The sequence below is a fragment of the Lonchura striata genome, chromosome 15, assembly GCF_046129695.1.
Source record: "Lonchura striata isolate bLonStr1 chromosome 15, bLonStr1.mat, whole genome shotgun sequence".
Lineage (NCBI taxonomy): Eukaryota > Metazoa > Chordata > Aves > Passeriformes > Estrildidae > Lonchura > Lonchura striata.
Window position 1 is genome coordinate 1064359 of NC_134617.1, and position 24441 is coordinate 1088799.

Here is a 24441-nt window from a genome sequence, read left to right on the forward strand (position 1 = left end):
ATCCCCTCTTGTAAACAAACCTTACAGGCCCTAGCCCCAGTCTGCGAGGCAAGTTCCAATCTGATTAGTGACTCCACATGCCTTAGATTTCCCCTTACAGTCACCAGTGAATGAAACTATCTTTTTGCTGAGATATATTAAACACTTACTGATTTTCACCTTGAGGTGCCCTTTACTGTGGTAATTAGTGAAACTGGGACCTCTCTGGGCGAAAAACAAGCAATTTAATTTGGTTTTTTGGCAGTAGTTGTCCTCCAGACCATCACCCACAGAGCACAGCACCAGACCTCCACCACAGTCCAGCACACGCTGATTTTCATCTCCCATATTTGCACCACTCCAGACCCCTTTGGGTGCCTGCCTGGAGCAGAGCACAGAGTGCAAGGTATGCAGTTCAGTATATCAAAACCAGGAGGATGAATTAATGAGAAGGGAGTTCAGCAGCAGCTTTGTGCCATTCTCTGAGCAGCAGCCCTGGAAAGGATCCATGGGCAAAGCACTTGGCGCAGGTGAGCTCACCTGGGCAGGACAAGGGCTGAGAATTCCTGCAGGAACACACACTGTGGATTCTGGAAAGGCAGTGGGATGAGAAAACAGTTCCCCTGTGGAGGAAATGCATTTGTTAACTGATGGTTTAAACATGGGAGCAGCAAACTGGAGCCACAGGCTGCTCCTGCACAGCTCAAGGAGCCCCAAGGAAACTCCACAGCTCCTCGGAGCCTGAGCCTTCCCTCCCTCCACCAACACCCACTTTGTTTTCTCAGATAATTAACTTGTTGTCTCAGTCTCTCCATTCATTTCCTGAAAGCTCCCCAAATTGTAACACGGCCTGGAAAAGCATGATGTGCATCCCAGTCGTGTCCAGCTTCATCCCTGCCCCACTCTGCTCCTCTCAGCAGGGGTGTGGCTCCAGCTCACCTCAGCCCAGCATTACCAAGGGTTTGATCCTGAGCTGAAACCGGCCTGATCTCTTTTCCTTGCTTTGTACATCACTTTTTTCTTCTATTCTGTTTTAAAACAGACATGAAACAGATAAAATTATGAGAGATAAGTGAATATTAAGCACTTTATATCTCAGTGATTTGCGTTTCTTCCCTGCAAAGCAGAGCCTGTAGATGTTACCTGTGATGTTCATACAGAGGCTTTGCTTCTCTTGTCTTGCTTCAAGTCAGATCCCACAGTCTTCACTCAGGAGAAGTCCCTTTCCCCCAGCAGTAAGGGAAATTTCCCAAACATGGATATAATGATGGTCCTGCAGTAGAAGACAGTAAGAGAAGAGCGAGATGCATTTCCTGAAAGTAAAAAAAAGGATTTGCATAGGAGGTGAGTTCTGCTGTCAGCCCAAGGACTTCCAGGCAGGTCAGAACAAACATCTCCCCCTTGGCCTGAAGGACCAGAATGGCAACTTTTGGTCTTACAAAGAAATGAATGAAAAAGTGAAATTGTGGGTGCCCTGTGCCTGTGTGTGGGACTGAAGGCACCCAGAGCTGCTGGGCTGCCCTGAATCCAGTGCAGGTAAACAGGAAACCTGACAGCCAGAGAAGAGTCAGTGCTGGGAGAATTTGTGATTTTGGCATTGAAAGTGTTACAGAAAACTTGCCATAAAGTTCCTCTGAGGCTTTCATTTCCCTCCCCCAAATCTTCCTTTGATTTTGATCCCCTCCTTTCCTCGTGTCCTTTGAACTCTTAAAAAGGCACTTTGAAGAGATGTCATAAAGTGGGGGCTTTATTCAGGATCTCCTCTTTGATGCTTCTGCTCCGTGTGTGAAGTGCAGCCCCGCAGGATGTGGAGCCAGAGGAGCTGAAAGCCGAGACAGAAAGGAAAGGGCACAGAAGTAAAAGTGTGGATGTGGTGTTTGGGAACAGCTCCTGGAGCAGGGCACAGCCCCAGGGTGGATCCCGGGCTGCAGGGACCTGCTGTGGCTGCCCCTGCCAGGGGGAGCGATGGGGATGGAGGAGAGGGGCAGCGGGATGGGAATCCTTCATCCCAGTCCTTCATCCTTCATCCCCCTGGTCTCACCACAGGGTTACAGCTGGGTGACAACCCCCGTGCCTGGGTGACATCCCCGTGGAAGAGCTGTCTGTCACTTGGAGCACCTCTGGCAGCCCCCAGGGCTCAGCCCAGCCCAGCAGCTCCAGGAGTCGGTGCTGCCATCACCCTGCAGCCCTTCCCACCTCCAGCTCTCCCAGCCATAAAAGGTCCTGCTGTCCAGGACAGAAAACAGTATTAAATAATCAAAAATGTAAATAACCCTATTAAATAATCAAAAATGTAAATAATCCCATGCACACAAACCACCAAGAAGAGGCCTACAGCTTCCAAGCCTGTTCCATGGGAAGCTGGTGGCACTGCCCAGGCAGGAGGAAGCAGGAGCAGAGCTCAGCCCCAGCTCTTCAGACCCGGGGAGAGCACACTCCAAGCACCCTTTCCACACTGGAGTATCTAGAAAGCTCAGAATCAATAAACCCAGAGAGTCTAGAGAGCTCACAGGATCATCAAGGCTGGAAAAGCCCTCTGAGAACACCAAGTCCAACCCTGCTGCAACCCAGGCTGAGGCTGGTGACTCCTTTCCCCTCCTGAGCTTCTTCCCCTCCTTCCTTCTTCCACCATGGGACATTTCACAGTGAAGCTGCTGGTGCAGCACAGGCCCCGTGGCACAAAGCCACTGGCTGGAGCCTCTCAACTTTGTTTAACCTTTGCATAGGGAATTGCATTAACTCATCCAAGGGAACCTCTCAGCCAGGCAGAAACAGATGTTCAGGCCTTAGATAAGCTACGAGCAAGTCCACGGTGTTTATCAGCAGGGACGTGGGGTTGAGGGTTGAGTTTGGGTTTGTTATTTTTATTGGGTGACCAGTAGTAGGAATTATTCAGAAATAAGTGAAAATTATCCTGAAAGCTGCTTGAAGGGCTTCTGAAAGGATTTTTCCTCAGTTGCTCCTTCTTACCTGCAATATCAATTTTTTTTTTTTTTTTTTTTTTTTTTTTTTTTTTTTTTTTTTAGAATTACAGCCAAGTATCTGCTTCCAAGACTGAATGCAGATGCAGCTGGAACAGGAAATTTTAACTTGCTTCCAACCTGGGAATTTTGCACTTTAAACTTGAGATAAGGAGAGAACTTGATTTTAAAGACACATGTCCCCTAACAAAAGACAATTGTACTTGCAGAGGGGCCACCCCACAGCCCTCCTGAGAAACCAGTACTGCAGAAAATGGCAAGATATAAAGAACTAAGTAACCCTAAAGTGCAGGGACACCTTCCACTAGCTCAGGTTAATCCAGCCTGGCCTTGGACACTGCCAGGGATGGGGCAGCCACGGCTTCTCTGGGCACCCTGTGCCACCCAGGCAAAGCCACAGCTGCACTGGCATTGCCCAGAAGTTCTCACAGAGGACAAGGGAGACCTGACAAAGCAACCATGGCTTTTCTTGGTGCAGCCAAGGAGCCCTGGGAAGAACCACGGCAGCCTGGCTCCTCCTGCAGCTGCTGCCTTCACACAACCAGCCTTGAGGAAAGCAGAGAAAAAAATGTGGCAGTGAATGAAAAATTAGTATTTTGTGATGGGCATTTTGTGTTCCTGACCTGTGGCAGATGTTTTAAAGGTACAAACATCTAAAGCTGCAAATATAAAAGCTGGCACTGGGGTGAAAGCCAGCACCCAGCTCCCCACACATCACCTCAGCTCAGAGCCTGAAGTTTCCATCTCCTTAAGCCCTGCTCTCCCACTCACCCAGGGCATCTCCCCAGGACCTTTCCCAAGAGGAGGGCAGGGAGCAGAGAGCTGCCCTGCCCCGGCCAAACCCACTCTGCAGCAAAGTAGGTCAAGCTGAGACGCTCTGCTCTCAGCTGAAGGTCACCACTGTCTCCCCAGCCTGCTCTGGGCAAAGTGTATTTACATTGAGAAGATGTGGAGAGGTTTTGGAGCTGGAAGTGGTTAGAGGAAAAACAGGCTGTTAAAGAGAGCAGGAGCATGAGCCTGCATCCGAAATGCTGAACGCTGAGGGAGGAAAGAATAAGGAATCCCAAAGAACAGACATTTCCCTCAAAGGGCAGGAGTGTTAGAACTGCCTTCCCCGCTCCTGGGCAAGCACTGGGAGGTGTTCCTGTACAAACTACAGCACTGATGAGAGGTCTTGGGTAACATTTGCAGAGGGCTTTGACATGGAAAGTCCAAATTTCCCTTTACAGAGGCAAAGTCTGACAAAAGCAAAATGGAAAGAGGCTTCTGACGGACAAAAATTGACTCCCTGGCACACACACAAGCCCACGCAAACTTTCCAGCCTGCCCTCCAAGTGTGAGCACTGGTGTTTCCATTAAGTGCCTGAAAGCTCAGAAAGCTTCTGGAGAAAAGGTAAACTCATGATTAGACTGAGCACGATTTTTTCCTTGGGTTTCTGCAGAATTTTTACACATGGTTTTGTAATGGGAGCAGGGATTACCTGGGGGCATTTGTGGGTGTCTCTTCTGGCTGCCCTGCAGGAGGAACACAGATGTAGCCATTTTAGGGTATTTGTCTGAAATCACTGCTGGGGACATCTGTCAGAGGAGACTTCATACAGAAACAAAATCATAGGAGAAATCACAGAATTATTCAGGTTGGAAAAGCCCTCTAAGATCATTGAGTCCAACTCTTCCCCAGCACTGCCAATGCCACCTCTAACCCATGTCCCCAAGTGCCACACAGCTGTTAAGTCCCCCTGGGGATGGGGACTCCACTCTTCTTCCAGGGAAGAAATTTTCTCCAATATCCAACCTAAACCTCCCCTGGTGCAAACTTGAGGCCATTTCTTTTTGTCCTGTCACCTGTTGTCAGGAGAGGACACGATCCCCACCTGGCTACAACCTCCTACACAAAACAGCCCTGGCTCTGAAGGCACGCTGGACTTTGGGAAAGCCCAACCCTACAGCAGGCTGCCTCCTGTGCCCTGCTCTCCCCAGCACCATCCCACCACCCCGGGGCACTCCTGCAAGCCTCAGGCAGGGCACACGTGTTGAGGAGGTTCCACCATTGTCACCATCTACAGGCCATCTCCTCTGGCCCTGTGGAAGCCACAGCACTGCCTGCACAGGAGAGTTATGTTAGAAGACTAATTAATGTATTTTGGCTGTCTCCTAATGAAGCTCGGCAGCTGGAAGCGGGCACGGTGCCAGCGCCACGTGAGCGCCCCGCTCTCCCTTGGCCTGGGTTCAGGAATCCCTGCTCAACTATCCAGTTGTCCTGCACGACTCTTTTTCCCCCCAAACTGAACCAGGCAATGTCTGGCTGCCATTTATCATGGAGGGAGTGGGGGGAAACGTGCCTGGAAGAGCTGTTGTGCATCTCCCAGTGTATTCTAAGCCCGCTCCCATGCAGCCATACCCAGGATTCCACTCCTCCATTTATCTTCCCGTGAGCAGAACGGCTGGAAGCGGATGAGTGCCTGCCATGGAGAGCAGTTTTGAGTGAGGTTATTGCATTCTTGACTTAAGCCCATTTTTCTGGTTTCCATGCAAACGTCAATGAATTTTAAAAGGGAGCATTCAGCCCAGACCTTCCGATTCAGACAAAATACAGAATCTCTCTATATGGGGATTATACTCCTGCTTGGCAGAGGGGGAATCCATTGGATTTCTTCTCCTCTCCCCATTGTAACCCCTGACTGTCCCACACATCCCTGTTACATCCATCGGTTGCTGGACCATTCCCACGACTCCAGGCAGGACTACTGACTCTAAAAGCACAGGAATATAAACGCTTGCACCCCATACATGCACACCCACACACGTACAGGTGTGTGCCGGCACCGAGCACGGCAGGAATGTAAATATGTTTTACTCCTAATTCTGGAAAGTACTTTGGCAGGAGGCAGCCGGGGACACAAAGAGCTACTATTGAGGTTCCTCAGGCTGTGGCCTCCATTCAGCACACAATTGGCAATATTTAGACAGCATGGGCTGGTTCCTTCCTTCGCAAGGTAACTTCCTCCTCTGGCAGCCCCGGCAGGCTGTAAATGACCTTGTGTTTGAGGACAGTGTCAAATCAAATAAGTGCTCAAAGGCGAGCGCTGCCTGCTCGCTGCTGCTCCTCCACCTCCATGCCCTGCTCCCTGCTCTCCACCCGCAGCCCTGGGGCTGAACAGAGCTGCAGGAGATGCTCCTGTGCTGCCCAGCAGGGAGGCAGCACCGGGAGATCCCGCTGTGCAAAGCAGGGATAAAAACCATGGCATGCAAACAGAGAATTATATCAATCCCAAAGGAATCTCATCTGGGGTTTTGTCTCGCTCGTCTCTCCCCTCCCATTTTCAGCCTTCCCCAGGAAAACTCTGCCCTCTGAGATGCTCAAAGGTTTGCTGGTCTTCCACGGGGCAGCTTCGCTCCCAAACCCTTCCTCGCTGTCCATGCCCTGTTCCAGGCTGGCCTCTGTAACACACAGGGCCAGACCACAAGGCACATTGACTTCTGCAAGTCTGGCTCTAAAACCAAATAAAAAGCTTTTCATTGACACTCAAGTGTAGGTGCAGCAAGTCAAAAGCCTTATTTTCATGTTTTACAGCACTCCCACCTGAATAAATTCAATTTAAGTGCCACTTTTCCAGTTGTGGATTATGAGAGGTTGGGAGGTCTGGATGCCATCACCAGGAACCAAAAGGCAATCTATTACCCACTGCAGGAGCCTGTCAGTGCTGCTGTACCCCAAGGCATGGGCACTGCAGAGCCTTGCCAAGAACTGCCCCCGATGACTCCAGGAATGAGCAGAGCCCTGCCTCGGACACGCGGACAGACACACGGACACATGAGCACACAGACAGACGCATGGACAGCAGCGTGTCTGCTCCTTGCAGAGTGGGACAGGCACACAGTGGCCATAAAGCAATGGTGGGACTTGAATGTGACATGGCTCAGTGGAAAAAAAAATCCCTAATATAAAATATTTCCTAGTCCGCCCACCTTCCTGCTCCCGGTTGGAGCAGAAGGGCTCCATTGTGCTCTGGGGTTTGCTGAAGGCAGAGCCTGCACAGGGAAAGGAGGGGCTGCACATCCCTCAGTATGAACACACCCCCAAACTCAACTTGCAAACACCCAGCTTGGATCCAGGGCTAGCCCATTTCCAGCTACAATGCACAGCATCACCTTAAATTACAAATCACATGTACCTGTGGGTGTGAGTGCAAGCGCCTGAGGCAGATTTGGCACACCAACAGCTACAGGAGAAATCCGAAGAAATAAAGTGTCATGGGATTGTTGGCTTTGCATATATTTAATTTTCCAGCCATTTTTAAGCATATGGAACCACAGCTTAGGGGTGTTGGAGCATCACTGCTGCCAGCCCAGAGGACAGAGGTGCTCTGTCTGCTCAGCCACAGATCTGAAGCTCTGTCCACAGTGGGAACAGGCACCATCCTGTCAAACCCACAAAGCATCAGCAAGCTCAGCACCTGCCAGCAGGAAGGATCTCCAGGTTAAAAGCTAGGCCAGAAACAGGAGGTGCTCCCTGTTTTCTCCCTCAGCACACAGAAGGTTTCCCACAGCCCTTGATGGCTCTCGAGCCAAATTCCACTCGTGCCAGGAAACTCCTCTGAGAGAGCGAGCAGGGTTTGGCCGGGGAGCTGCAGCACCACTCCTCACACACAGCAGTGCAGGGACAGAAGCACTAGGTGGCAAAAAAAGCCAACAGGTCCTTATTAGTTACAATCTGGCAATGAGCATTAATGTCTCTATAAAATTTCAGGGAGTTTAAAACTGACGGGGCTCAGCCCAGGACTGTTCTGTTGTTCCCAGTGAAGGATGGAAAGGAGGGCTCACAATCAGACAAAGAAAAGGGGGAGAAAGGGGTTAAACCCCAAATTGTTACTGAATAAATAGTACCAAAGTAGAAAAAACATCTTGCTGGATTTCTGAGCACCATTTCCTTCCTGGCAATGACCGTGTAATAAAGCATCAAAATAAACAGTAATCAAAAAAATAAATGTCTGGAATTGGTCTGCATTCCAGATGAGAAACATCTGCAAGGGTAGATCAGCAGATCTTTTCTCTTTTTCCTGGGCAATTAGTTGGACAATTCTCTCTTATAAGTAAAATTATTCTTCCAGCCTCTTCTATCACCTCATAAATTAAATCAGTATTTTTGCAAAGGAAGGTAAAATCAATAAATACCTCCAGATAAATAAGAGCAAAAATCTCCCTTAGACACAGCTGAGCCATTCTCCTTGGACTGTTCCCTGTGCAGCTCTCCTCATTTCCAACTGCACTTTCTCAAAATGATGGGGGGGAGAACCAACCCTGAAATGTTTTAAAATTTAAAAATAAGGTGGTAATTTTTCCTGTGCAGAAATGAACATGAGATAAGGCTGGATTAGACCAATGTGTTGCCTGTGTGACTTGTTACAGACCACAAACAAGGACAGAACCATTCATTTTGGAACCACCACTGCCAATTATGAAAGCATTGTGCTTGCCATACACATTGATTAGAAAAGCTGTTTATTTGAACTAATAAAGCAGTAAATGAGCTCAAATTGTCTTTTCTTTATTTTTAATATGATAAATGGAATAAACTATGGGTACATCTGTTCCAAGATTCTTCTCCACAACATGTTATGTCTGAAAAGCCTGAAAAATGTTCGTTTCTATTCCAACATTTCAAAGTAATGATTTTCTGCAAAGCATCACCTACAAAACATCCATCAGGCTTACACAGTTTAATCCTCATTCTGCATTTAGTTCCCTTTCAGAGCTAAACCACATTACATGGGGAGGAGAAAAGAGGCATTAGTCTCCAGATAAATCATGGGCATCTCTGGCTCAGCACCCCAGGGTGCAGCTCTCCAAGGTGCCACAGGATCATGGAACCTTCAGGTTGGGAAAGGCCTCCAAGACGAGTGCCACCATTAAGCCACCACTAAACAAAGTCCCCAAGTGCCACTTCTACAGCTGTACCACTTTCAGACAAACCTGCATCTCAACAATAGGACACTTGCTCTATTTTAGCCACAAAATTAGTTTCCCCTCTCCCATTACCTCTGTTTTTTAAACCTTGCTGCTTAGGTCTCCGAGCCTCTCCCAGCAGGATAAACCCCTGGTCATCTTGAGCAGGAAAATGCACACAGACCTCTCAGATTTTAAAAACATTTCCACCAAATTACAAGAAAATTCCCTGCAGCATCTGTGCAGCACTGCAGCAAGCAGGCTCTGCTCCCCTGAGACATCACACCATTATTCCACAGAGTGAATGCTGAACCTTTTTTTGCCCAGGCACTGTGGTGACACAGCACATCAAGGTAAATCCATAATCCAGTTTTGGGGTCTCCCATTCCAGCTGGAGCTGCTGGGAATGCAGACCTGCTCCCTGCACTGCCGCAGAATGGGAGCTTAGTAAAATAACCAATAGAGAAAAAAAGTGTCACCAGATAATGAACACCTTATTTTAGGCTGTGGTTAAGTAATTTGCTTTTCTGAGAGGAGAGTTGTTTTATTGTATTTAGTGGGGGTTTAAGGGCAGCCATGGTGAAGTTTCTACATAAAGGAAAAGCAAACAGCTGAAGAGTCCTCCCTGGGCTTTGATCCTCCCTGCAGTGAGTAAACCATGAAGTGATTGTTAAATCCTAATCCGATTTAAAACTGCTTTTGAATGCTTTAGGGGAGGAAGTGCTGGCTCTCACCGTCCTTTCCAGCCCAGGGGTTTAAAGCTGTGTCACTCTGCCTGTGCACAGCCAGGATCTCCCTCCCTGGCAGCCCAAAACACCCACCACCTCGAGATGAAGCTCATTCCAACTGGGAGTGAACAAATCTCCCGTGTGGGCACCAGGAGAAACCTCTGTGCAACTCCCCATAACTCGGGGGAGCACTCCAGCCAGAGCCTGAAGCCAGAGCTGGCAGCCAGCACCAGAGAAGCTGCAGAGGGGTTGGACACGAGGGCATTGCCCTGCTGCCCACGCCTGGCACGGCAGGGCATGGCTGCAGGAACACGGCCCGTGGAGCAGGAACACGGCCCGTGGAACAGGAACACGGCCCGTGGAGCAGGAACACGGCCCGTGGAGCAGGAACACGGCCCGTGGAGCAGGAACATGGCCCGTGGAACAGGAACACGGCCTGTGGAACAGGAACACGGCCTGTGGAACAGGAACACGGCCCATGGAACAGGAACACGGCCCGTGGAACAGGAACACGGCCCGTGGAGCAGGAACACGGCCCGTGGAGCAGGAACACGGCCCATGGAACAGGAACACGGCCCATGGAGCAGGAACACGGCCCGTGGAGCAGGAACACGGCCCATGGAACAGGAACACGGCCCATGGAACAGGAACATGGCCCGTGGAACAGGAACACGGCCCATGGAACAGGAACACGGCCCATGGAGCAGGAACACGGCCCGTGGAACAGGAACACGGCCAGTGGAGCAGGAACACGGCCTGTGGAACAGGAACACGGCCCATGGAACAGGAACACGGCCCATGGAGCAGGAACACGGCCCATGGAGCAGGAACATGGCCTGTGGAACAGGAACACGGCCCATGGAACAGGAACACGGCCCGTGGAGCAGGAACACGGCCCATGGAGCAGGAACATGGCCCGTGGAGCAGGAACACGGCCCGTGGAGCAGAAACATGGCCCATGGAACAGGAACACGGCCCATGGAACAGGGTACAGAACACAGCCCATGGAACAGGGTACAGGAGCACAGATCATGGAACAGGGTGCAGAACACAGCCTGTGGAACAGGGTACAGGAGCACAGATCATGGAACAGGGTACAGAACACAGCCCGTGGAACAGGGTACAGGAGCACAGATCATGGAACAGGGTGCAGAACACAGCCTGTGGAACAGGGTGCAGAACACAGATCATGGAATATGGATCCCCCCATGATCAACTCCATGGAACAGAGCCTCCAAGGAGTTCCCACGCTGGGCAAAGCCTGCCTTTGATGTGACAGACCCTGCTGACAGCACAACCCAACCCAAGACCAACAACCTGCCCTGCCTCTCCTGAGGCGCATTTCTGGGTTGTGGATCCAGAGGAGTACTTCCCTTAATCTCTGTTGAACTTAGCACATAAAAATATTTATATTTTTTCTTCCAGAAATGCCATTCAAAAGGAATCAGGATCAAGCAACCTGCAAAAAGTAAGACAACAATTGCCAACCAAATTTCAGCTGCAGCATCTTTCCTGTGCGAGTCTCCCATGACACATGACATGCTGGCAGATGAGGTTTTTGCCACCTGTTGTTTATTCCATACCTTATTTTTCTGTGGACCCCTCTGGTTTGTCATTGAGATTATCTAGACGTGTAGCCCAATGACACCATGGTTACAGAGTTAGAGAGGTGTAGGACCCTGCCAGACCAGGAGCTGCACAGCCAGAGTGACAACCCTGGTTTCAAAGGGTTTATGAAGGAGAAAACCAGGAATACTGAAGGTTTAGGATCCTTACATCTGGATTCTGTCACTGTAGCAGGATAAAACAAAGCCATGATCCAACCTTCTTTGGTCAAGTGTGGATCAGAAGATGAGCAAACCCATCCCAGCTCAGCAAGTCGTTATTTTCTGTATGTTCAGTCCACCAAGAGCCTGGTAGGAACAGAGATTTCAACATGAAAACCAAGGCCCCAGGACACCAGGATTAGAAATGTGCTGGCAACTGGCAAGATATCAGAACAGTTTCCTTGGCCGCAGCCAAAAAGCAGCAATTTTGTCTTGGAACTGTTTATAAATCCCAGCTCCAGAAAAGCTTAAGAGACTGAGTGTGATCATTGACTCAGGAAAAGCAGGACACGGGTGCTGGTTCCGGGGACACGAAGCAGCATGGATCTTCAGGGGAAAAGCAGCTCCCGTGTGCCAGTGCACATTCAGCCCTGGCAGCTCCCCTGGCACTGGATCCCACCTTGGGCATGGTCTGAGAGCTGCTCCAGCCCCACAGCGAGAGACTTCTGCTCTCCAGCACGTTCCCAAAGGTGGGAATGAGGAAAGGCAAGAGCAGGACCCTCCACTCCCATCCACAAGCAACTTCTAAAGAGCAAAATGACCTTTACTCCAGGAGAATGTGCTTTTGTAGCAAGACTCTTACATTTTTTGAAATGATCTCTTTTCAAACAATTAAGATCCACGCCCACGCCATATGCAAGGCCACGAGTCAAATCTCTGCTTTACATCACACACGGCACTTTTAAATGACATCTCCTTTTTCCGGGGTGGAAAATCACAGTCAGCATTTGTATATAAATATTATTACACAGCTTGAACGTAGAAGCCAGGAAACAGAGTGCTGCATGACAACGTGCTAAAAATTCCTCGCTGCATTTTTTTTTTTTTTTTTGCGTGGAGAAGCCAGCACTGTTTGTGCAGGGATCCCATTGTCACACAGAGCGTTGTGCTCACAGCAGCTCGCCCAGGACCAACACCTCCTCCTGCAAGCAGAGTGAGCAGCACGTAGGAAATTCTCTCCTCAGCTCCTGATAATCATTCACCCCTCTCCTGAAAATTACGGATTCATTTAACCTGTGCATACATTAAATCCCAGGCTATTGTCATGCTCTCACTACTCACATGCCTAAGAACAGGAACACCATAATTAGGAGGGTGAGCTTGTCCTCCAAAGAGAAGCAGATGAAGAAACTGCTGGCACACATTCTCTTTTAAGTCATAATAGCATTAGTTATCTTAATAATATTGCCTTATTCTAATGAAAGTACATTTTATTAGACAGATTTTCGACCTCGCCAGTCCCCTTTCATTGCTTACAAGCGACTAACAGGGCCAAAGACTAGGACTGGACTTTGTTTTGGGCTAAGATCAAGCTTAGGGTCAGCTTGCAATAGCTTGAGCCTCTCTGAGTGGCATCAGATCCTCATTTCTCCTGGGATGCTTTAACTTGCCATTCCAGGGCTGGAGAGACAGGAGTTTAATAGCCCAGGGCTTTTCCATCGCCAGGGAACAAATGACAACACCTGAAATTGAAATCAGCCTCCAGATCACCAAACCTTAATCCCTCCATATCAAATGGTCCCATCTCTGCTGCTAAAAATACCCCAAACTGGCCGACGCCGGCTCTTCAAGCATCCAGAAATAGTGGCTGGTTTTTTGAAAGCCACACACTTCCATGTGTCCACAATGTGCTGCTTGCCTTTGAAAACAAAAACACTTCCACTGGAGATACACACTGTTCCATTCAAGCAGTCAGGCCAAGCCCTGAGGCACAAAAACCTCAGAGAGGGAGAAGCCACGTCCGGAACACGCCGCTCACAAATATCCAACAGAACAGGGGGCACCTTGGGGATGCAGCAAACCATCCCTGCTGGGAAGCAGCAAGAGGGTGGAGCAGGAGCAAGGGAAGACACCCCAGCACTAACAGGGACACGCCACGGGATGGGCACAGTGGGCAGCCCCTCCTCACGGCTCCTCAAATCATCTCACTGCAAAGCAAAAGTGACTCGTCAAAGGTGCTGAGGCTACTTCAGGTTTAAGAAAACAGCCCGGGACAGGAAAAGGAGTCATGACAGCTTCTAAAGAATATTTTTAAGAAAAAAACATGTCTGGAGGAGTAAAGTACCTGGGATGGGGAATCCAGGAAAAGTGGACTAAGGTGGGGCTTCCATTCAACCTGTTCGTCTACTGCTCTACAAATCTCCCTAAAATCCCTGAAGACAGCAAAACCTTTCCCTTTGGAGCTTCCAACCTCACAGCCCTTCAGAAGAGCCCACAGAGCTGGACCAGGGCCTCCTGCCTAAAATACGCCCAGGGTCAGGCAAGTAGGACAAATCCACATAATTTCATTACTCGTATCACTGAACTTGTTGAGATAGGACAAAAAATGTTGAGGGTTCCCTGCCCCTTTGGCTGCCAAGCTCCTGTCAGGGATTTCAATTTGCAGACCAGCTATAAGAATTTAACATTCCTGACAATTCTGGGGGCCAAGATTTTATCTGATTATGAAAATTCAGAGTCATTTCCAAACTTTATCCATTCTGGTTCTAATTACTTCGATAACTGAGACAAGTTTTGAGGTGAAATCTCAAGTCTCTTTCAACACATGCTTTAATGAAAAGAAATTCACACAAACAAAGGATAAACAGGTCAAAATTAGTACAAATAACTTTTCCCTTCTAACATTAACCCTTTCAAGGGATACTGGACATAACTTGATGGTCTTGGGAAGTGTTCCCATCCATTAGACAGACTGAGGACTTTGTTTAAGAAGTGACAAAGCGGGGCTGTAGATTGGACTGAAACACAAATCTCAAATTTCCCAAAATTCTGGACCAATAATTCACACCAGTTTCTAGTCCCTAGTTTTCCGCTTCCCAAGCATTCCCATCTGTCCCACAGATAAGCAAAGCCCCTGCACTGCTTTGCACCAAGATGCCAGTGAAGACGTGCCCGGGACTCGGGAGGATTTTCCCCCGGAGGAACTCGGCCGTCACATCCCATTCCAGTTGGAACTTGGGCTATTTTTGCCCTGTGCATCATCCAGTGCTCGTCCTCGCTGCCTCTCGCCTGCCAGGACGATGACTAACTTTCTCCCTCCACTTGTTCCCTCCACCCCTGAGAACATTCACATCCATCTGGAGTTCCTCACAACAAAATGTTTTTCAGCGAACCAAAACACTGTAAAACAGGATCAGGCACCCGGCCTGGCATCCTCCGGGCTCCTGGCAGAGCTGCTGCCCCTCCCCGGGGCTGGGGAGGCTCCCCTGGCCCCAGCCTGGCCCTGCAGGGTGCCCAGGTGAGGAACCCACAGAGCTTCCCTTCATCACTGAGACCCTGCTCGTCGCCTGGGCTTTACTTACTTCCCGTTTTAAGAGAAATGAAAGAGAATCCCAGACTGGTTTGGGCTGGAAGGGACCTGAAATCCCATCCATCCCCACCCCTGCCGTGGCAGGGACACCCCCACTGTCCCAGGAGCTCCCAGCCCCAGTGTCCAGCCTGGCCTTGGGCACTGCCAGGGATCCAGGGCCTGCCCACCCTCCCGGGGAGGGATTTGTCCCTGTATCCCATCCAGCCCTGCCTCTGGCAGTGGGAATTCCCTTGTCCTGTCATTCCATGCCCACATTTCCACCTGTTCCAGGCAGCCAGCCCCACCTCCCCTCCCCACCCTGCCAGGACAAGGAGGCTCTGGGGATGCTTCACCCAAACTCTGGCTCCTGTTCAAAGATCAGAAAGCTAAGGAGGGACAGGAACAAAAGGGTGCTATCAGCTGAGCTGGAATGACTCACATTAATTTCAAATACTATCTGCTTGTGTTCATCAGCAGCCAGGGCTAATTAAGGTGCTGAGGAAATGAATCCCCTCCCAGGTGCTGTCAGTGTCCTTTGTGCTGTGAGCCCCTGACACCGAGAAATCCCCACTCAGAAATCCCCCACTTACAGGAAGGAAGAAAACTCTGAAGGGAACCAGGAACAGCAGAGAGGAAGAAGATGCCCAAAAAAGAGCTCATGAGGAACAAAGTAAAAAAAAAAAAAAAAAAGCTTCTGAGATCCATTAAAGGCAAATCATTTAACATTTACTTTTCCTTCTGGTGCTGTTCTAAGTTTCCACATTACTGCACCATTAATTAGGCAAAACTACAGGAAATTATGGGTATTTTGACAGAGCATCGACTGCTGGACTCGGCCCAGCAGAGCTGTCATAACATCCTGATATACAGCATGAGGGGGCTGTGGGCTGGGGGGCTTTTAAAGGAAAAACTAAACCACAACAGAACACTAAACCCCAGTAATTCTGTCAAAGGCAACAGGTTAAGGCCACAAAGAAAAGTGGGGTTTAAGTGCAAAAAAAAATTTCCTTTCAAATCGTATATTTTCCAGTCTGTAAATTTTTAATGGATATAATCTGGGTATTTTCAAAGCAGAGACAGGAGGAAATTAGTCAGGAAAATATTTAAGTGTTAGAATGTGGTAATTATATACAATTATGTGACTCTGTAATACCCAGTGATACTTCAAAGAGGGAAGGGTTGGGTTGATTTTGTTCTACTGCTGTACCCTGTGGAGGAGTAAACACGAGGGATGGAAAACCAGGGGAATCAGAGCTGGTTGTGCAGGGAGAGCCAGGGAGAGACACCCACGTGCAGCTGGGGTGAGGTGCAAACTCCATCAGGGCCCCCACAACCTCCATCAACCCCCTGGAACGCTCACCCCAAACCTCAGCCTGGAGCAAACTCACACCAGTTCCTCAAGGAATGGCACTTCCCTGAAGGGACTTGAACTTGGAGGAATATTTTCACTTGCAATTTATTTTAGCAGTCATAAACCATGAATGAAATGCTAGATTTCAGCGTTTCCATTGTGATCTGCGTTACAGATCCCCCCAAAAACCAAACCCAGTTAAAAACGACGGCGTGGGGCTGGAGGCAGGAGCCACACAAACCAGATCAATGTCACAGCACCCAGAGGAGCTGTGGTTAAAAGATGCAGTTCATTAATCATCCCCCATCCTGGGGAGCCAGCAGAGAGCCACAATCCAGAGTGATTTTATAGGATAAAAACCCCAAGCCAGTTGTTTCCCACCAGCACAGCCCCTGCCACTGCAGCCCCCAGACATCTTCTCAGTGGAGTCCCTGCACTTTAAACCTCAACCTCAAAAAAATCAGAACTTACTCCACAGGAATACCTTTAACTGCTGCAGCAGCTACACTGGGATTAAATGTGTGCCTTTTTTCTCCAAGTTTCATAAACTTCAGGGCAGAAATGCAAGAGAAAAAGGATCCTGGCAGTGCCTTGGTGATCAAACCTCCCTCAGCTCCAGGGATTTATCCACTGGCATTGCAGGACTTCAGCTCTTTTTAAAGAAACAGCCCCAGCATCTTCCCCAGCAAGTAAAAACTAATTGGACACAAACAATGTTTGAAAGCTGACTAGAATATTTAACTGAAGAGACCTCTGAGATTGTTTTGATGTAATTTGGTTTTGGGGAAAGTTCAATCCTGAAAAAGAAGGAAAAACAAGAACATAACAGTAATTTATTTGAGTTTTTATGCTGATAAATTAATACAGCATGGCTGTTACTCATCAGTGTCCCTGCCTGTCTCAGGTGGAAGATACAGACCTTATTCCTGCCAAAATAAAGATGGATTTGCTGTCTGCTTTTGGTCACTTCAGTATATGTGCAAAAAATCAGTTGATATTTAAGTGTTTGCTTTGCTGTTCATTAATTACATTATGCAGTGAAAAGTTATGTGGCTCTCTAGAAGGAATTTGAGGATTTTCTGACCAAAATGTAGCTGAGTATTGGTGAGGGTTTTGGGCATGGATGCAGCATTGCATCAGGCTGCTGTCAATAATTTCTAGCTCTGGCCATGGACTGCAGAAGTGAGATCAATCCCAATACTCGGATTTTTCAGGCTCAGCCTGAGCTGCTGTTGCAGTACAGACACCAAAAGACCTGTAAAGCACTGCTGCACCAGCATGACTTTGGAGGTCAGGACTTTTCCACAATGTTGCTTTGCAGGCCAGGGATCAGCATTTCCTCCCTGTGAAAATTCATTTCCTAGTCCCAGGTGAAGTGATGGCTGCTGAGAGCCCTGAGCCAGCAGGTGCTGCCTGCTGGCATCACTTCTTCCCTGCCATTTCAAAAGCAGATATCCACCTCTCCTGAGCCTGGAAATCCATAGGAAAGCCAATTCCCAGCTGTTGCAGACTGGCAGAGAGGGGCTGTGCCCTGCCAGGGTCCACCTGCCACCACCCAGGGCAGTGCATTTGCATTATGAAGCTGCAGATGGCCAAAATCCCTGCCAGGGTCCCCAGACAGGGATGCTCCACAGGTACTTCTGCCCTGTCACACCCAGGGCACCTGGGGAGAGCTCCCAGGCTCTTGGAGAGAACGTGGATAGCTTCCCCTGCCCTGAAAATATGTTTGCATTTGTTCACTTAGTTGCTAAAAATGCTCCAGTCACATGGGAACGCCTGGGAATGCAGCCCAGGAATTTGGTTTGTAAGCAGAATTGTGTTTCTGGAGACTATTGACCCGAACCGTAAATAAATATTCAGGGGAAAAAAAAAATATGGACATATGCACAATTGATGGTCCTTGAGAGGATCGAGTCAATCAAAAGCAGCTGAAATATTTCCCTTCCTGAAATAATACCAAGTGGTTGAGTCCCACAGGTTGGAAAAGAACCCACAGCCCTTGCAAGAAGAGTGAGCAGCAGGTCCAGTTTCAGACCTGGAGCCCATGATGGGCAAATCCCTATCTCAGAGGGAGTCTGATAAGAGCTCTGCTGTTGTGCCAGCTGGGCAGCAGGAGGGATGTGCCAGTTGTGCCAGCAGCCCCAGAGCCCTGCCCACCCTCCACAGCCAGGCTGGGGCTGCTCTCCCTGCCTCAGGGGCTGTACCTGTGCAAAGCACAGCTCTGCAGAGCAGCCCGTCCAAAATCCCAGCCCTGCTCGGGTCCCAGCTTCACTCATTTGCATTTATCTCAGTGGAATTTTTTTATGCTGGTGCAAATTGCTCTGATATACTGAGTTCAGCTTGTGAGATGATGACACAGCCAGCACACAGCAAACATTAGTCAGAAAACATCTTCAAAGCAGCAAAACTCCAAAAAGACTGAAAGATGGGGCATTCAGGTGGAATTAAAGTTGCCAGATAGGGCAGATATAATTGCAAAAAAATGAACAAGTATAACAAAAAAGCCCCTTGTATACTTTATATATCCAGGGCCAGGCTGGACAGGGCTTGGAGCAGCCTGGGACAGTGAAGGTGTCCCTGCCATGGCAGGGGTGGAACAAGATGGGCTTTAAATTCCTCCCCACCCAAACCATTCCAGGATTCTGTGATTTGCCATTTTCCGAGTCCGAATTTGCTGCGCAGACTTCTGTTCAGGTTTGCTTCAGGATGTTTTATACCACTCGTAAGGAATTGGTTCAGAATTCCCCACCACAGACCGTGGCTGCAGCAGCAGTTCAGGACTAAAGAGCATCCCCTCTACCTGACTAAAATCTTCTCATCTTCCCCGAGCTGGTGCTCCCAAATTTCCAGTGCCTGTGTTAAAACCCAAAATAACCCTGAAGTCTCCACAGCCAGGTAAGGCCACGGAGCAGAACTGCAAGGGAAGGAAGGAAGGAAACGAAGCAGTTGGTGTTAATTATGCAAAACAAGATGTGACTCCAAGGATGTGAGTAATGTCTGGATACAACAACAGGTGCCTGATAAGAGAGAAGGAAGCCCAGACCTTTCATCTGTGCCAGAGCTGCACTGGGAATTGAGATAAGGATTCTTAGTCACCCCCAGGGCAGTTTGCAGAGTTTATGAGGTGATTTCATAACAGGAGGGGACGTGCTGCCCGTGCCAGGGGCCTGGCTGCCAGGGAGAGGCCCCTGCTGTGTGCCAGGCACCAGGATAAAGCTGGGGAACACTTCCTGAGCATCCGTGCACGGCTGAGCCCAGCACTGCCTCCCACCCCCACCAAAGCCAGCCCGGTGACACCCAGCCACACACCCACCCCTCCTGGCCACAGCAGCAGGCTCCTCTCACTTCCCAGAGGCTGCCATCCAGAGGGAAGCTCTGGGGATGGTGTTTCCCAGGCCTCCAGCAGCTCCCATCCTGCCAGCTTCTGCCAGTCTCCCCCTGCAGTGGGAGCTGCAGCTGCACCTCCACAGCTCAGCAGGTCCCTGGCACCTCTTGTGTGGCACCTGCTTTCTGTTTGGCATCTCCTCTCCATTTCAGGCTGTGCCCAGCCCACCGTCCCACTGTTTTCCCAACACTTCTGTGGTTCCACACCAACCCCTCTCCCTCCTCTCCACGACAGAGCAGCACAGTGTCTGCTGCTTGCAATGCACCAGGGGAGGAGAATTCCTACAGCAACACCCAAACAATTTCTCTGAATTACGTATGACATGGTGGCACAATCCACCAGTACTTATCAGTAGGACTCATCCTTCCTACTCTGCTGGAGGCATCACCAGCATCAAACAAATCAGAAATATGGGATGCTGCCCCAGATGGATTTTGGAGCAATGCATTTCCACCCAAGGGGCATGTTGTGTCAGTGGATTAAAAGAGAAGCATTCAGTTTTCCAGGTTTTATCAATTATTTCTAAGAGGTGATTAGATCTGAAATTCTCAGTTTTCATTTTTAACAGGAAAATTTAATCTAAAGTTTCCATCCTTATAACATGCAGGGCAAAAGTGAAGTAAATAATGAGAAGGAAGAGTTTCTTCTCCTTCTACCACCAAGAGATGGCAAAGCCACCCATGTGGGCATCCTTTGGTTCTGAGAGGCCAGGCAGGGTTCCAGACCACCTCCTCCACAGCAACCTGCACCCACCACCAGCAAATGAGAGAATCCCACAGGGGGATCAGCTGAGACAGGGAACGAGCTCCTTCCTCACCCCGGGTACCGTGAGCTCGACACCAGCCAGAAAGGATTTGGAGGAGCACGAAAAGCTCAGCAGATAAAGTCTGCACATGTGCTCCTGATCCAGCTCGAAGGCAGCAGGATGCAAAGTGGCCAGGGCTTGGGGCAGAGCACAGCTCCACGCTCAGAACGCCTCCGGAGCCCGAGTTACGCGCTCCCAGGGGGTTGCACTTTCACTTCCCTAAATTGCCTGCATATTTGCTTTTTTCTGATGGCAGATTAGGAGCCGTGCATTTCCTTAAACCGCCAGCTTTGGGCCAAGACACACACACCCTGCCTGGAGCTCTGCCAGCCCGCAGAGCAGAGGCAGAGCTGGGGAGCCGCGCTCAGGGCGAGCTGCTCCGGGGGGACCGGCGGCTGCCCAGGGCCAGCAGCCACGGACCCGGCTCTCCAGGCCTGGCAGGCTGCTCCCAGGATGGGCAAAACCTCCATGAGAGAACCTCAGAGGCAGAGCAAGAGTGGCAGCGTCACAATTCATCCCAGCGAAGAAATCGCGAGCAAAAATCTGCAGCCATTTCAGGGTTTAAACGGGCATGAAATGAGCCAGCAATTAATTTCCTGCACGAGGAAGGAGTGCAGAGTTCGGTATCAGCAGCACTGCCAACGTGTATAAACATATTGCATGTCCTGGGATAAGTGGTATTTCCCTCAAAGCCTCAGCTTCCAGAATCCCACATGGATAACACAGCACTCCTCCCCGGCTCTGCAGCAGCCCCAGAGCCCTCCTGGGCTGACCAGGAGTCTCCTCCCCGCAGGCACAACCTGCTTTCCACAGCAGCATGAGGAGATTCGGGAAGCAGAGCATCAGCAGAGGTGAGCAGAGCACCACCACCCCTGCCCTGCTCAGCCCAGCCCAGCAGCACAGGCATCTCCAGCTCCCTCCAGGAATCTGCAGTGAGAGCATCCACCACCCTCACCCTGGGCTCTGCCCCAGTGACCCCAGCTCGGCTTCTGGATCCTGATCCTGACCCAGGGCAGAGCCCACTGCTACAAACGGGAACAGCAGCTTGGAGGAACCCACGCGCAATTCCAAACCCACACACAATTCACACAATTCCAAATCCATGCACAATTCCAAACCCAAAGCCTCGCGTGCCTGGGCATAGCAACCAGGCTAAGATCTAGCCAGAAACACCTCTGTCCATAGGGGAGAATTAGTCAAATCCTGTTTTCAATACGTCTTAAGGAAGAGGTGAATTAGCTCCAAGATTTACAATCTCATAATTCTCTGCTTGAAAAGGTTTCATCAATCCACAGCCATGCCAGCAATCTTCCCTCTTTTCTCTCCCAAGAAGCGCACAGCCAGACCCCATTTCCTCCTCGCTCCTTCACACCTGGATAATAATTTTTGCTTCCTCTCCCCGGGTTTATTGCTGGGGGCTTTCAGGAGGGCAGGGGCTGGCAGGGAGGTGCCCGGGGCCGCTGGGGGTTCCGGCCTCGGGCACACGGGGCCGGGGCTCGCAGGGAGATGCTCAGCGCTCTGCAATGAAGAACTTCCCCCGCTATTGTGCCCGGCCCGGAGCGCAGCACTCGCATTCAGAGAGAAACCCTTCAATTCGGAGGCGCTCCACTCTCCCACTGCTGCGACGCTACAGAACACTGGCAGCACTCAAATCAAGGTGCAGAATCTACCCGGTGCCAGTGTTGCAAAATGATGGGATCCGAGATTTTTTCTTTTTTGTGCTCAGGAATTTGAGTCTCTCAGCTTTGGGCTGGTTTCCAGCACAAAATACAGCATGATTATATATTTTTATCTTTTCTTCTATAAAAGCTTTGTTTAAAATCACATTTTCTTCTATTATCTCTTTATTTGCCAATTTCCAAAATCATAGACATCCAATTTCTCTGCCTGCCTGTCCTTCCAGCAGTACTTCACTGCAAAGAACATAACCTGTAACAAAGCAACACTTTCACCAACCACCTTCTATTTCTTTTCAAAAGCACCCAGCTGATAGATTTGAAGGCCAGTAAGATTTTATGCAACCTTCTGGAAAAGCTGCTCTTTAGGGAGTCTCCATCTTCTGTCCTTTCCTTGTTAAATTGCATTTGCCCATGACCCATACCAGGGCTCCCACTCAGAAACGTGTCTGCCCTCGGAGACAAACACACCTAAGGAAAATGATCAGCCTCAGAGCTCTTGGAGGGAGAAATCCTTCCTGGAGAAAGAAATCTCCTGGTTTTGTATCTGTGGTAACATACATTGTTTGTATTAGCACTAAATAAATAAACAACAGGGTTTTCTTTTCAGTGTTGTGCAAGCTTTGAAACACACACGCCATAAATACGGCAGGAAATGAGCCGGGCCTTGGTTTGTACTCTGCAGATGACTCCGCACAGATATTAATATATATCATTAATGCATTTTCAGGAGAGCAACCTGTCTGGGAGGCTCCTGGGGGACCGCAGGGCCGAGGCCGCACCTGCAGCCGGAGCGGGACTCACCCGGGGCAGCGGGAGCGGGATTGACCCCAGGCAGCCGGAGCGGGATTGACCCGGGACAGCCGGAGCGGGATTGACCCGGGGCAGCCGGAGCGGGACTCACCCGGGGCGGGACTCACCCCGGGACAGCCGGAGCGGGACTCACCCGGGGCGGGACTCACCCCGGGACAGCCGGAGCGGGACTCACCCGGGGCGGGACTCACCCCGGACAGCGGGAGCGGGGCTCACCCCGGGACAGCCGGAGCGGGATTGACCCCGGGCAGCCGGAGCGGGATTGACCCGGGACAGCCGGAGCGGGATTGACCCGGGACAGCCGGAGCGGGATTGACCCGGGACAGCCGGAGCGGGACTCACCCCGGACAGCCGGAGCGGGATTGACCCCGGGCAGCCGGAGCGGGGCTCACCCGGGGCGGGACTCACCCCGGACAGCGGGAGCGGGACTCACCCCGGGCAGCCGGAGCGGGGCTCACCCCGGGACAGCCGGAGCGGGATTGACCCGGGACAGCCGGAGCGGGACTCACCCCGGACAGCCGGAGCGGGATTGACCCCGGGCAGCCGGAGCGGGACTCACCCCGGACAGCCGGAGCGGGATTGACCCCGGGCAGCCGGAGCGGGATTGACCCGGGACAGCCGGAGCGGGATTGACCCGGGACAGCCGGAGCGGGATTGACCCGGGACAGCCGGAGCGGGGCTCACCCCGGACAGCCGGAGCGGGATTCACCCGGGACAGCCGGAGCGGGATTGACCCGGGGCAGCCGGAGCGGGGCTCACCCGCGCCGAGCGGAGCCGCGGCTCGGGAGGACGCTCAGAGCCGGGCGGGGCTCTCGGGGCAGCCCGACACGAGCAGAGCAGCAGCGCTCGGCCAGGATGGGTGGGGAGCCCGGGGCAGGACCCGCCTGCGGAGCGCCCCCAAAAAGCTGAACGGGGGCAGAACTGTGGGGCTGGGAGCAGCAGCAATGGCCTCCCGTCCATGAACCGGGAGCAGCGGCTGGCGCTGGGCGGGTGCGGGGAACCTGCAGCTCTCCCCCACCTCCTCTCCTCCTCAGGAGAGAAGAGCCGTGAAACAAAGCCGCAGGTCGCACATCCATCGCTCGGGGTGGGCTGTGCTCGCGTTTTCACCCGGGCACCGCCACAAGCGCCAGGCACGGGGACGGACACGGGCGTGTGACGATGCTGCGGTGAACGGAACGAGCCGCGGCTCTCGGCACCGGCGAACGCAGCCGAGCGCTAACGGAGAGCCCTTCCCTTCGTTAAACTCACGGTCACACAGCCCAAAAGCGGGGACCGCCAGAACCTCCAGCCCAACGTGCCCCTGGCCCCGCCCGGCTCCCGGCGAGAGGCGCTGCCCGCTCCGCCGCCCCTCGCCGCGCTCCCGGCGGGATGCGGCCGCCCGGGGGTGCGGCTAGGGATGCCCGAGGGGCCGGGGGCACCCTCCCGGCTGCTCCCCGGGATCGGGCCCGCAGGGGAGGGGGCTCGGAGGTGCCCCCCGGCCGTCGGGTGCCCCCCAGCCCCGCGTTACCTCCAGCCCCGGGCGGGGGGCGCGGTGCATGCGCAGCCGCCGCTGCCCTTCATTCATAAAAAAAAAAAATAGGGAAAAAAAAAAAAAACCACAAAAAAACCGAGAGCCGCATCCGCGCTCCCCTCCAGCCCCCATTCATAAAAGGCAGCGGAGCA

The 24441-nt window shown here is 51.2% G+C and overlaps 1 long non-coding RNA gene across 1 annotated transcript; it reads right to left on the minus strand.

Moving 5' to 3' along the window:
- Positions 1 to 205: 205 nt before the first annotated feature.
- On the minus strand, positions 206 to 24344 carry LOC116184130 (uncharacterized). Its single transcript, XR_004148870.2, has 4 exons — positions 24287 to 24344; positions 1123 to 1252; positions 919 to 1007; positions 206 to 602 (listed from the first exon to the last, which is right to left on the minus strand). It is a non-coding gene; the product is annotated as an uncharacterized LOC116184130 (long non-coding RNA).
- Positions 24345 to 24441: the final 97 nt, after the last annotated feature.